The following is a 13,722-nucleotide window of genomic DNA, read 5'->3' as shown; positions in this document are numbered from 1 at the left end:
CCCCGACCCTAGCACGTGTCCGCACCCTCACCCGTGCCCTCAGCCTTGCCGTTCCCTAACCCTAACCCTAGCCCGGAACGGAAACCCACCGGCAGCCCCACACCTTAGCCTCCGCCGTACCCTCATCCTAGTCCGTACGCGGACACTGACCCGCGCGTCCGCACGTGCTCCGACCCTAGCACGTGTCCGCACCCTCACCTGTGCCCTCAGCCTTGCCGTTCCCTAACCCTAACCCTAGCCCGGAACGGAAACCCACCGGCAGCCCCACACCTTAGCCTCCGCCGTACCCTCATCCTAGTCCGTACGCGGACACTGACCCGCGCGTCCGCACGTGCCCCGACCCTAGCACGTGTCCGCAACCTCACCTGTGCCCTCAGCCTTGCCGTTCCCTAACCCTAACCATAGCCCGGAACGGAAACCCACCGGCAGCCCCACACCTTAGCCTCCGCCGTACCCTCATCCTAGTCCGTACGCGGACACTGACGCGCGCGTCCGCACGTGCCCCGACCCTAGCGTGTGTCCGCACCCTCACCTGTGCCCTCAGCCTTGCCGTTCCCTAACCCTAACCCTAGCCCTGAACGGAAACCCACCGGCAGCCCCACACCTTAGCCTCCGCCGTACCCTCATCCTAGTCCGTACGCGGACACTGACCCGCGCGTCCGCACGTGCCCCGACCCAAGCGCGTGTCCGCACCCTCACCTGTGCCCTCAGCCTTGCCGTTCTCTAACCCTAACCCTAGCCCGGAACGGAAACCCACCGGCAGCCCCACACCTTAGCCTCCGCCGTACCCTCATCCTAGTCCGTACGCGGACACTGACCCGCGCGTCCGCACGTGCCCCGACCCTAGCGCGTGTCCGCACCCTCACCTGTGCCCTCAGCCTTGCCGTTCCCTAACCCTAACCCTAGCCCGGAAAGGAAACCCACCGGCAGCCCCACACCTTAGCCTCCGCCGTACCCTCATCCTAGTCCGTACGCGGACACTGACACGCGCGTCCGCACGTGCCCCGACCCTAGCACGTGTCCGCAACCTCACCTGTGCCCTCAGCCTTGCCGTTCCCTAACCCTAACCCTAGCCCGGAACGGAAACCCACCGGCAGCCCCACACCTTAGCCTCCGCCGTACCCTCATCCTAGTCCGTACGCGGACACTGACGCGCGCGTCCGCACGTGCCCCGACCCTAGCGCGTGTCCGCACCCTCACCTGTGCCCTCAGCCTTGCCGTTCCCTAACCCTAACCCTAGCCCGGAACGGAAACCCACCGGCAGCCCCACACCTTAGCCTCCGCCGTACCCTCATCCTAGTCCGTACGCGGACACTGACCCGCGCGTCCGCACGTGCCCCGACCCAAGCACGTGTCCGCACCCTCACCTGTGCCCTCAGCCTTGCCGTTCTCTAACCCTAACCCTAGCCCGGAACGGAAACCCACCGGCAGCCCCACACCTTAGCCTCCGCCGTACCCTCATCCTAGTCCGTACGCGGACACTGACCCGCGCGTCCGCACGTGCCCCGACCCTAGCGCGTGTCCGCACCCTCACCTGTGCCCTCAGCCTTGCCGTTCCCTAACCATAACCCTAGCCCGGAACGGAAACCCACCGGCAGCCCCACACCTTAGCCTCCGCCGTACCCTCATCCTAGTCCGTACGCGGACACTGACCCGCGCGTCCGCACGTGCCCCGACCCTAGCGCGTCTCCGCACCCTCACCTGTGCCCTCAGCCTTGCCGTTCCCTAACCCTAACCCTAGCCCGGAACGGAAACCCACCGGCAGCCCCACACCTTAGCCTCCGCCGTACCCTCATCCTAGTCCGTACGCGGACACTGACCCGCGCGTCCGCACGTGCCCCGACCCTAGCGCGTGTCCGCACCCTCACCTGTGCCCTCAGCCTTGCCGTTCCCTAACCCTAACCCTAGCCCTGAACGGAAACCCACCAGCAGCCCCACACCTTAGCCTCCGCCGTACCCTCATCCTAGTCCGTACGCGGACACTGACCCGTGCGTCCGCACGTGCCTCGACCCTAGCGCGTGTCCGCACCCTCACCTGTGCCCTCAGCCTTGCCGTTCCCTAACCTTAAGCCTAGACGGGAACGGAAACCCACCGGCAGCCCCACACCTTAGCCTCCGCCGTACCCTCATCCTAGTCCGTACGCGGACACTGACCCGCGCGTCCGCACGTGCCCCGACCCTAGCGCGTGTCCGCACCCTCACCTGTGCCCTCAGCCTTGCCGTTCCCTAACCCTAAGCCTAGCCCGGAACGGAAACCCACCGGCAGCCCCACACCTTAGCCTCTGCCGTACCTTCATCCTAGCCCGTACGCGGACACTGACCCGCACGTCCGCACGTGCCCCGACCTTAGCACGTGTCCGAACCCTCACCTGTGCCCTCAGCCTTGCCGTTCCCTAACCCTAACCCTAGCCCGGAACGGAAACCCACCGGCAGCCCCACACTTTAGCCTCCGCCGTACCCTCATCCTAGTCCGTACGCGGACACTGACCCGCGCGTCCGCACGTGCCCCGACCCTAGCAAGTGTCCGCACCCTCACCTGTGCCCTCAGCCTTGCCGTTCCCTAACCCTAACCCTAGCCCGGAACGGAAACCCACCGGCAGACCCACACCTTAGCCTCCGCCGTACCCTCATCCTAGTCCGTACGCGGACACTGACGCGCGCGTCCGCACGTGCCCCGACCCTAGCGCGTGTCCGCACCCTCACCTGTGCCCTCAGCCTTGCCGTTCCCTAACCCTAACCCTAGCCCGGAACGGAAACCCACCGGCAGCCCCACACCTTAGCCTCCGCCGTACCCTCATCCTAGTCCGTACGCGGACACTGACCCGCGCGTCCGCACGTGCCCCGACCCAAGCGCGTGTCCGCACCCTCACCTGTGCCCTCAGCCTTGCCGTTCTCTAACCCTAACCCTAGCCCGGAACGGAAACCCACCGGCAGCCCCACACCTTAGCCTCCGCCGTACCCTCATCCTAGTCCGTACGCGGACACTGACCCGCGCGTCCGCACGTGCCCCGACCCTAGCGCGTGTTCGCACCCTCACCTGTGCCCTCAGCCTTGCCGTTCCCTAACCCTAACCCTAGCCCGGAAAGGAAACCCACCGGCAGCCCCACACCTTAGCCTCCGCCGTACCCTCATCCTAGTCCGTACGCGGACACTGACCCGCGCGTCCGCACGTGCCCCGACCCTAGCACGTGTCCGCAACCTCACCTGTGCCCTCAGCCTTGCCGTTCCCTAACCCTAACCCTAGCCCGGAACGGAAACCCACCGGCAGCCCCACACCTTAGCCTCCGCCGTACCCTCATCCTAGTCCGTACGCGGACACTGACGCGCGCGTCCGCACGTGCCCCGACCCTAGCGCGTGTCCGCACCCTCACCTGTGCCCTCAGCCTTGCCGTTCCCTAACCCTAACCCTAGCCCGGAACGGAAACCCACCGGCAGCCCCACACCTTAGCCTCCGTCGTACCCTCATCCTAGTCCGTACGCGGACACTGACCCGCGCGTCCGCACGTGCCCTGACCCAAGCGCATGTCCGCACCCTCAACTGTGCCCTCAGCCTTGCCGTTCTCTAACCCTAACCCTAGCCCGGAACGGAATCCCACCGACAGCCCCACACCTTACCCTCCGCCGTACCCTCATCCTAGTCCGTACGCGGACACTGACCCGCGCGTCCGCACGTGCCCCGACCCTAGCGCGTCTCCGCACCCTCACCTGTGCCCTCAGCCTTGCCGTTCCCTAACCCTAACCCTAGCCCGGAACGGAAACCCACCGGCAGCCCCACACCTTAGCCTCCGCCGTACCCTCATCCTAGTCCGTACGCGGACACTGACCCGCGCGTCCGCACGTGCCCCGACCCTAGCGCGTCTCCGCACCCTCACCTGTGCCCTCAGCCTTGCCGTTCCCTAACCCTAACCCTAGCCCGGAACGGAAACCCACCGGCAGCCCCACACCTTAGCCTCCGCCGTACCCTCATCCTAGTCCGTACGCGGACACTGACCCGTGCGTCCGCACGTGCCCCGACCCTAGCGCGTGTCCGCACCCTCACCTGTGCCCTCAGCCTTGCCGTTCCCTAACCCTAAGCCTAGACCGGAACGGAAACCCACCGGCAGCCCCACACCTTAGCCTCCGCCTAACCCTCATCCTAGTCCGTACGCGGACACTGACCCGCGCGTCCGCACGTGCCCCGACCCTAGCGCGTGTCCGCACCCTCACCTGTGCCCTCAGCCTTGCCGTTCCCTAACCCTAAGCCTAGCCCGGAACGGAAACCCACCGACAGCCCCACACCTTAGCCTCTGCCGTACCCTCATCCTAGCCCGTACGCGGACACTGGCTCGCACGTCCGCACGTGCCCCGACCCTAGCACGTGTCCGCACCCTCACCTGTGCCCTCAGCCTTGCCGTTCCCTAACCCTAAGCCTAGCCCGGAACGGAAACCCACCGGCAGCCCCACACTTTAGCCTCCGCCGTACCCTCATCCTAGTCCGTACGCGGACACTGACCCGCGCGTCCGCACGTGCCCCGACCCTAGCAAGTGTCCGCACCTTCACCTGTGCCCTCAGCCTTGCCGTTCCCTAACCCTAACCCTAGCCCGGAACGGAAACCCACCGGCAGACCCACACCTTAGCCTCCGCCGTACCCTCATCCTAATCCGTACGCGGACACTGACCCGCGCGTCCGCACGTGCCCCGACCCTAGCACGTGTCCGCACCCTCACCTGTGCCCTCAGCCTTGCCGTTCCCTAACCCTAACCCTAGCCCGGAACGGAAACCCACCGGCAGCCCCACACCTTAGCCTCCGCCGTACCCTCATCCTAGTCCGTACGCGGACACTGACCCGCGCGTCCGCACGTGCCCCGACCCTAGCGCGTGTCCGCACCCTCACCTGTGCCCTCAGCCTTGCCGTTCCCTAACCCTAACCCTAGCCCTGAACGGAAACCCACCAGCAGCCCCACACCTTAGCCTCCGCCGTACCCTCATCCTAGTCCGTACGCGGACACTGACCCGTGCGTCCGCACGTGCCCCGACCCTAGCGCGTGTCCGCACCCTCACCTGTGCCCTCAGCCTTGCCGTTCCCTAACCTTAAGCCTAGACGGGAACGGAAACCCACCGGCAGCCCCACACCTTAGCCTCCGCCGTACCCTCATCCTAGTCCGTACGCGGACACTGACCCGCGCGTCCGCACGTGCCCCGACCCTAGCGCGTGTCCGCACCCTCACCTGTGCCCTCAGCCTTGCCGTTCCCTAACCCTAAGCCTAGCCCGGAACGGAAACCCACCGGCAGCCCCACACCTTAGCCTCTGCCGTACCCTCATCCTAGCCCGTACGCGGACACTGACCCGCACGTCCGCACGTGCCCCGACCTTAGCACGTGTCCGCACCCTCACCTGTGCCCTCAGCCTTACCGTTCCCTAACCCTAACCCTAGCCCGGAACGGAAACCCACCGGCAGCCCCACACTTTAGCCTCCGCCGTACCCTCATCCTAGTCCGTACGCGGACACTGACCCGCGCGTCCGCACGTGCCCCGACCCTAGCAAGTGTCCGCACCCTCACCTGTGCCCTCAGCCTTGCCGTTCCCTAACCCTAACCCTAGCCCGGAACGGAAACCCACCGGCAGCCCCACACCTTAGCCTCCGCCGTACCCTCATCCTAGTCCGTACGCGGACACTGACGCGCGCGTCCGCACGTGCCCCGACCCTAGCGCGTGTCCGCACCCTCACCTGTGCCCTCAGCCTTGCCGTTCCCTAACCCTAACCCTAGCCCGGAACGGAAACCCACCGGCAGCCCCACACCTTAGCCTCCGCCGTACCCTCATCCTAGTCCGTACGCGGACACTGACCCGCGCGTCCGCACGTGCCCTGACCCAAGCGCATGTCCGCACCCTCACCTGTGCCCTCAGCCTTGCCGTTCTCTAACCCTAACCCTAGCCCGGAACGGAAACCCACCGGCAGCCCCACACCTTAGCCTCCGCCGTACCCTCATCCTAGTCCGTACGCGGACACTGACCCGCGCGTCCGCACGTGCCCCGACCCTAGCGCGTCTCCGCACCCTCACCTGTGCCCTCAGCCTTGCCGTTCCCTAGCCCTAACCCTAGCCCGGAACGGAAACCCACCGGCAGCCCCACACCTTAGCCTCCGCCGTACCCTCATCCTAGTCCGTACGCGGACACTGACCCGCGCGTCCGCACGTGCCCCGAACCTAGCGCGTCTCCGCACCCTCACCTGTGCCCTCAGCCTTGCCGTTCCCTAACCCTAACCCTAGCCCGGAACGGAAACCCACCGGCAGCCCCACACCTTAGCCTCCGCCGTACCCTCATCCTAGTCCGTACGCGGACACTGACCCGCGCGTCCGCACGTGCCCCGACCCTAGCGCGTGTCCGCACCCTCACCTGTGCCCTCAGCCTTGCCGTTCCCTAACCCTAACCCTAGCCCTGAACGGAAACCCACCAGCAGCCCCACACCTTAGCCTCCGCCGTACCCTCATCCTAGTCCGTACGCGGACACTGACCCGTGCGTCCGCACGTGCCCCGACCCTAGCGCGTGTCCGCACCCTCACCTGTGCCCTCAGCCTTGCCGTTCCCTAACCCTAAGCCTAGACCGGAACGGAAACCCACCGGCAGCCCCACACCTTAGCCTCCGCCGAACCCTCATCCTAGTCCGTACGCGGACACTGACCCGCGCGTCCGCACGTGCCCCGACCCTAGCGCGTGTCCGCACCCTCACCTGTGCCCTCAGCCTTGCCGTTCCCTAACCCTAAGCCTAGCCCGGAACGGAAACCCACCGGCAGCCCCACACCTTAGCCTCTGCCGTACCCTCATCCTAGCCCGTACGCGGACACTGACCCGCACTTCCGCACGTGCCCCGACGCTAGCACGTGTCCGCACCCTCACCTGTGCCCTCAGCGTTGCCGTTCCCTAACCCTAAGCCTAGCCCGGAACGGAAACCCACCGGCAGCCCCACACTTTAGCCTCCGCGGTACCCTCATCCTAGTCCGTACGCGGACACTGACCCGCGCGTCCGCACGTGCCCCGACCCTAGCAAGTGTCCGCACCCTCACCTGTGCCCTCAGCCTTGCCGTTCCCTAACCCTAACCCTAGCCCGGAACGGAAACCCACCGGCAGACCCACACCTTAGCCTCCGCCGTACCCTCATCCTAATCCGTACGCGGACACTGACCCGCGCGTCCGCACGTGCCCCGACCCTAGCACGTGTCCGCACCCTCACCTGTGCCCTCAGCCTTGCCGTTCCCTAACCCTAACCCTAGCCCGGAACGGAAACCCACCGGCAGCCCCACACCTTAGCCTCCGCCGTACCCTCATCCTAGTCCGTACGCGGACACTGACCCGCGCGTCCGCACGTGCCCCGACCCTAGCGCGTGTCCGCACCCTCACCTGTGCCCTCAGCCTTGCCGTTCCCTAACCCTAACCCTAGCCCTGAACGGAAACCCACCAGCAGCCCCACACCTTAGCCTCCGCCGTACCCTCATCCTAGTACGTACGCGGACACTGACCCGTGCGTCCGCACGTGCCCCGAACCTAGCGCGTGTCCGCACCCTCACCTGTGCCCTCAGCCTTGCCGTTCCCTAACCTTAAGCCTAGACGGGAACGGAAACCCACCGGCAGCCCCACACCTTAGCCTCCGCCGTACCCTCATCCTAGTCCGTACGCGGACACTGACCCGCGCGTCCGCACGTGCCCCGACCCTAGCGCGTGTCCGCACCCTCACCTGTGCCCTCAGCCTTGCCGTTCCCTAACCCTAAGCCTAGCCCGGAACGGAAACCCACCGGCAGCCCCACACCTTAGCCTCTGCCGTACCCTCATCCTAGCCCGTACGCGGACACTGACCCGCACGTCCGCACGTGCCCCGACCTTAGCACGTGTCCGCACCCTCACCTGTGCCCTCAGCCTTGCCGTTCCCTAACCCTAACCCTAGCCCGGAACGGAAACCCACCGGCAGCCCCACACTTTAGCCTCCGCCGTACCCTCATCCTAGTCCGTACGCGGACACTGACCCGCGCGTCCGCACGTGCCCGGACCCTAGCAAGTGTCCGCACCCTCACCTGTGCCCTCAGCCTTGCCGTTCCCTAACCCTAACCCTAGCCCGGAACGGAAACCCACCGGCAGCCCCACACCTTAGCCTCCGCCGTACCCTCATCCTAGTCCGTACGCGGACACTGACGCGCGCGTCCGCACGTGCCCCGACCCTAGCGCGTGTCCGCACCCTCACCTGTGCCCTCAGCCTTGCCGTTCCCTAACCCTAACCCTAGCCCGGAACGGAAACCCACCGGCAGCCCCACACCTTAGCCTCCGCCGTACCCTCATCCTAGTCCGTACGCGGACACTGACCCGCGCGTCCGCACGTGCCCTGACCCAAGCGCATGTCCGCACCCTCACCTGTGCCCTCAGCCTTGCCGTTCTCTAACCCTAACCCTAGCCCGGAACGGAAACCCACCGGCAGCCCCACACCTTAGCCTCCGCCGTACCCTCATCCTAGTCCGTACGCGGACACTGACCCGCGCGTCCGCACGTGCCCCGACCCTAGCGCGTCTCCGCACCCTCACCTGTGCCCTCAGCCTTGCCGTTCCCTAACCCTAACCCTAGCCCGGAACGGAAACCCACCGGCAGCCCCACACCTTAGCCTCCGCCGTACCCTCATCCTAGTCCGTACGCGGACACTGACCCGCGCGTCCGCACGTGCCCCGACCCTAGCGCGTCTCCGCACCCTCACCTGTGCCCTCAGCCTTGCCGTTCCCTAACCCTAACCCTAGCCCGGAACGGAAACCCACCGGCAGCCCCACACCTTAGCCTCCGCCGTACCCTCATCCTAGTCCGTACGCGGACACTGACCCGCGCGTCCGCACGTGCCCCGACCCTAGCGCGTGTCCGCACCCTCACCTGTGCCCTCAGCCTTGCCGTTCCCTAACCCTAACCCTAGCCCTGAACGGAAACCCACCAGCAGCCCCACACCTTAGCCTCCGCCGTACCCTCATCCTAGTCCGTACGCGGACACTGACCCGTGCGTCCGCACGTGCCCCGACCCTAGCGCGTGTCCGCACCCTCACCTGTGCCCTCAGCCTTGCCGTTCCCTAACCCTAAGCCTAGACCGGAACGGAAACCCACCGGCAGCCCCACACCTTAGCCTCCGCCGAACCCTCATCCTAGTCCGTACGCGGACACTGACCCGCGCGTCCGCACGTGCCCCGACCCTAGCGCGTGTCCGCACCCTCACCTGTGCCCTCAGCCTTGCCGTTCCCTAACCCTAAGCCTAGCCCGGAACGGAAACCCACCGGCAGCCCCACACCTTAGCCTCTGCCGTACCCTCATCCTAGCCCGTACGCGGACACTGACCCGCACGTCCGCACGTGCCCCGACCCTAGCACGTGTCCGCACCCTCACCTGTGCCCTCAGCCTTGCCGTTCCCTAACCCTAAGCCTAGCCCGGAACGGAAACCCACCGGCAGCCCCACACTTTAGCCTCCGCCGTACCCTCATCCTAGTCCGTACGCGGACACTGACCCGCGCGTCCGCACGTGCCCCGACCCTAGCAAGTGTCCGCACCCTCACCTGTGCCCTCAGCCTTGCCGTTCCCTAACCCTAACCCTAGCCCGGAACGGAAACCCACCGGCAGACCCACACCTTAGCCTCCGCCGTACCCTCATCCTAATCCGTACGCGGACACTGACCCGCGCGTCCGCACGTGCCCCGACCCTAGCACGTGTCCGCACCCTCACCTGTGCCCTCAGCCTTGCCGTTCCCTAACACTAACCCTAGCCCGGAACGGAAACCCACCGGCAGCCCCACACCTTAACCTCCGCCGTACCCTCATCCTAATCCGTACGCGGACACTGACCCGCGCGTCCGCGCGTGCCCCGACCCTAGCACGTGTCCGCACCCTCACCTGTGCCCTCAGCCTTGCCGTTCCCTAACCCTAACCCTAGCCCGGAACGGAAACCCACCGGCAGCCCCACACCTTAGCCTCCGCCGTACCCTCATCCTAATCCGTACGCGGACACTGACCCGCGCGTCCGCACGTGCCCTGACCCTAGCACGTGTCCGCACCCTCACCTGTGCCCTCAGCCTTGCCGTTCCCTAACCCTAACCCTAGCCCGGAACGGAAACCCACCAGCAGCCCCACACCTTAGACTCCGCCGTACCCTCATCCTAATCCGTACACGGACTCTGACCCGCGCGTCCGCACGTGCCCTGACCCTAGCACGTGTCCGCCCCCTCACCTGTGCCCTCAGCCTTGCCGTTCCCTAACCCTAACCCTAGCCCGGAATGTAAACCCACCGGCAGCCCCAAACCTTAGCCTCCGCTGTACCCTCATCCTAGTCCGTACGCGGACACTGACCCACGCGTCCGCACATGCCCCGACCCTAGCACGTGTCCGCACCCTCACCTGTGCCCTCAGCCTTGCCGTTCCCTAACCCTAACCCTAGCCCGGAACGGAAACCCACCGGCAGCCCCACACCTTAGCCTCCGCCGTACCCTCATCCTAGTCCGTACGCGGACACTGACCCGCACGTCCGCACGTGCCCCGACCCTAGCACGTGTCCGCACCCTCACCTGTGCCCTCAGCCTTGCCGTTCCCTAACCCTAACCCTAGCCCGGAACGGAAACCCACCGGCAGCCCCACACCTTAGCCTCCGCCGTACCCTCATCCTAATCCTTACGCGGACACTGACCCGCGCGTCCGCACGTGCCCCGACCCTAGCACGTGTCCGCACCCTCACCTGTGCCCTCAGCCTTGCCGTTCCCTAACCCTAACCCTAGCCCGGAACGGAAACCCACCGGCAGCCCCACACCTTAGCCTCCGCCGTACCCTCATCCTAATCCGTACGCGGACACTGACCCGCGCGTCCGCACGTGCCCCGACCCTAGCACGTGTCCGCACCCTCACCTGTGCCCTCAGCCTTGCCGTTCCCTAACCCTAACCCTAGCCCGGAACGGAAACCCACCAGAAGCCCCACACCTTAGCCTCCGCCGTACCCTCATCCTAATCCGTACGCGGACACTGACCCGCGCGTCCGCACGTGCCCCGACCCTACCACGTGTCCGCACCCTCACATGTGCCCTCAGCCTTGCCGTTCCCTAACCCTAACCCTAGCCCGGAACGGAAACCCACCGGCAGCCCCACACCTTAGCCTCCGCCGTACCCTAATCCTAGTCCGTACGCGGACACTGACCCGCGCGTCCGCACGTGCCCCGACCGTAGCACGTGTCCGCACCCTCACCTGTGCCCTCAGCCTTGCCGTTCCCTAACCCTAACCCTAGCCCGGAACGGAAACCCACCGGCAGCCCCACACCTTAGCCTCCGCCGTACCCTCATCCTAATCCGTACGCGGACACTGACCCGCACGTCCGCACGTGCCCCGACCCTAGCACGTGTCCGCACCCTCACCTGTGCCCTCAGCCTTGCCGTTCCCTAACCCTAACCCTAGCCCGGAACGGAAACTCACCGGCAGACCCACACCTTAGCCTCCGCCGTACCCTCATCCTAATCCGTACGCGGACACTGACCCGCGCGTCCGCACGTGCCCCGACCCTAGCACGTGTCCGCACCCTCACCTGTGCCCTCAGCCTTGCCGTTCCCTAACCCTAACCCTAGCCCGGAACGGAAACCCACCGGCAGCCCCACACCTTAGCCTCCGCCGTACCCTCATCCTAGTCCGTACGCGGACACTGACCCGCGCGTCCACACGTGCCCCGACCCTAGCACGTGTCCGCACCCTCACCTGTGCCCTCAGCCTTGCCGTTCCCTAACCCTAACCCTAGCCCGGAACAGAAACCCACCGGCAGCCCCACACCTTAGCCTCCGCCGTACCCTCATCCTAGTCCGTACGCGGACACTGACCTGCGCGTCCGCACGTGCCCCGACCCTAGCACGTGTCCGCATCCTCACCTGTGCCCTCAGCCTTGCCGTTCCCTAACCCTAACCCTAGCCCGGAACGGAAACCCACCGGCAGCCCCACACCTTAGCCTCTGCCGTACCCTCATCCTAGTCCGTACGCGGACACTGACCCGCGCGTCCGCACGTGCCCCGACCCTAGCACGTGTCCGCACCCTCACCTGTGCCCTCAGTCTTGCCGTTCCCTAACCCTAACCCTAGCCCGTAACGGAAACCCACCGGCAGCCCCACACCTTACCCTCCGCCGTACACTCATCCTAGTCCGTACGCGGACACTGACACGCGCGTCCGCACGTGCCTCGACCCTAGCACGTGTCCGCACCCTCACCTGTGCCCTCAGGCTTGCCGTTCCCTAGCCCTAACCCTAGCCCCGAACAGAAACCCACCGGCAGCCCCACACCTTAGCCTCCGCCGTACCCTCATCCTAGTCCGTACGCGGACACTGACCCGCGCGTCCGCACATGCCCCGACCCTAGCACGTGTCCGCACCCTCACCTGTGCCCTCAGCCTTGCCGTTCCCTAGCCCTAACCCTAGCCCGGAACGGAAACCCACCGGCAGCCCCACACCTTAGCCTCCGCCGTACCCTCATCCTAGTCCGTACGCGGACACTGACCCGCGCGTCCGCACGTGCCCCGACCCTAGCACGTGTCCGCACCCTCACCTGTGCCCTCAGCCTTGCCGTTCCCTAGCCCTAACCCTAGCCCGGAAGGGAAACCCACCGGCAGCCCCACACCTTAGCCTCCGCCGTACCCTCATCCTATTCCGTACGCGGACACTGACCCGCGCGTCCGCACGTGCCCCGACCCTAGCACGTGTCCGCACCCTCACCTGTGCCCTCAGCCTTGCCGTTCCCTAACCCTAACCCTAGCCCGGAAGGGAAACCCACCGGCAGCCCCACACCTTAGTCTCCGCCGTACCCTCATCCTAGTCCGTACGCGGACACTGACCCGCGCGTCCGCACGTGCCCCGACCCTAGCACGTGTCCGCACCCTCACCTGTGCCCTCAGCCTTGCCGTTCCCTAACCCTAACCCTAGCCCGGAAGGGAAACCCACCGGCAGCCCCACACCTTAGCCTCCGCCGTACCCTCGTCCTAGTCCGTACGCGGACACTGACCCGCGCGTCCGCACGTGCCCCGACCCTAGCACGTGTCCGCACCCTCACCTGTGCCCTGAGCCTTGCCGTTCCCTAACCCTAACCCTAGCCCGGAACGGAAACCCACCGGCAGCCTCACACCTTAGCCTCCGCCATACCCTCATCCTAATCCGTACGCGGACACTGACCCGCGCGTCCGCACGTGCCCCGACCCTAGCACGTGTCCGCACCCTCACCTGTGCCCTCAGCCTTGCCGTTCCCTAACCCTAACCCTAGCCCGGAACGGAAACCAACCAGCAGCCCCACACCTTAGCCTCCGCCGTACCCTCATCCTAATCCATACGTGGACACTGACCCGCGCGTCCGCACGTGCCCCGACCCTAGCACGTGGCCGCACCCTCACCTGTGCCCTCAGCCTTGCCGTTCCCTAACCCTAACCCTAGCCCGGAACGGAAACCCACCGGCAGCCCCACACCTTAGCCTCCGCCGTACCCTCATCCTAGTCCGTACGCGGACACTGACCTGCGCGTCCGCACGTGCCCCGACCCTAGCACGTGTCCGCACCCTCACCTGTGCCCTCAGCCTTGCCGTTCCCTAGCCCTAACCCTAGCCAGGAAGGGAAACCCACCGGCAGCCCCACACCTTAGCCTCCGCCGTACCCTCATCCTAGTCCGTACGCGGACACTGACCCGCGCGTCCGCCCGTGACCCGACCCTACCACGTGTCCGCACCCT

This window comes from Hyperoodon ampullatus, assembly GCF_949752795.1.
Source record: "Hyperoodon ampullatus genome assembly, contig: scaffold_465, whole genome shotgun sequence".
Classification (NCBI taxonomy): domain Eukaryota; kingdom Metazoa; phylum Chordata; class Mammalia; order Artiodactyla; family Ziphiidae; genus Hyperoodon; species Hyperoodon ampullatus.
The sequence above is the reverse complement of the archived record's forward strand: the minus strand, read 5'-3'. Positions refer to the sequence as shown.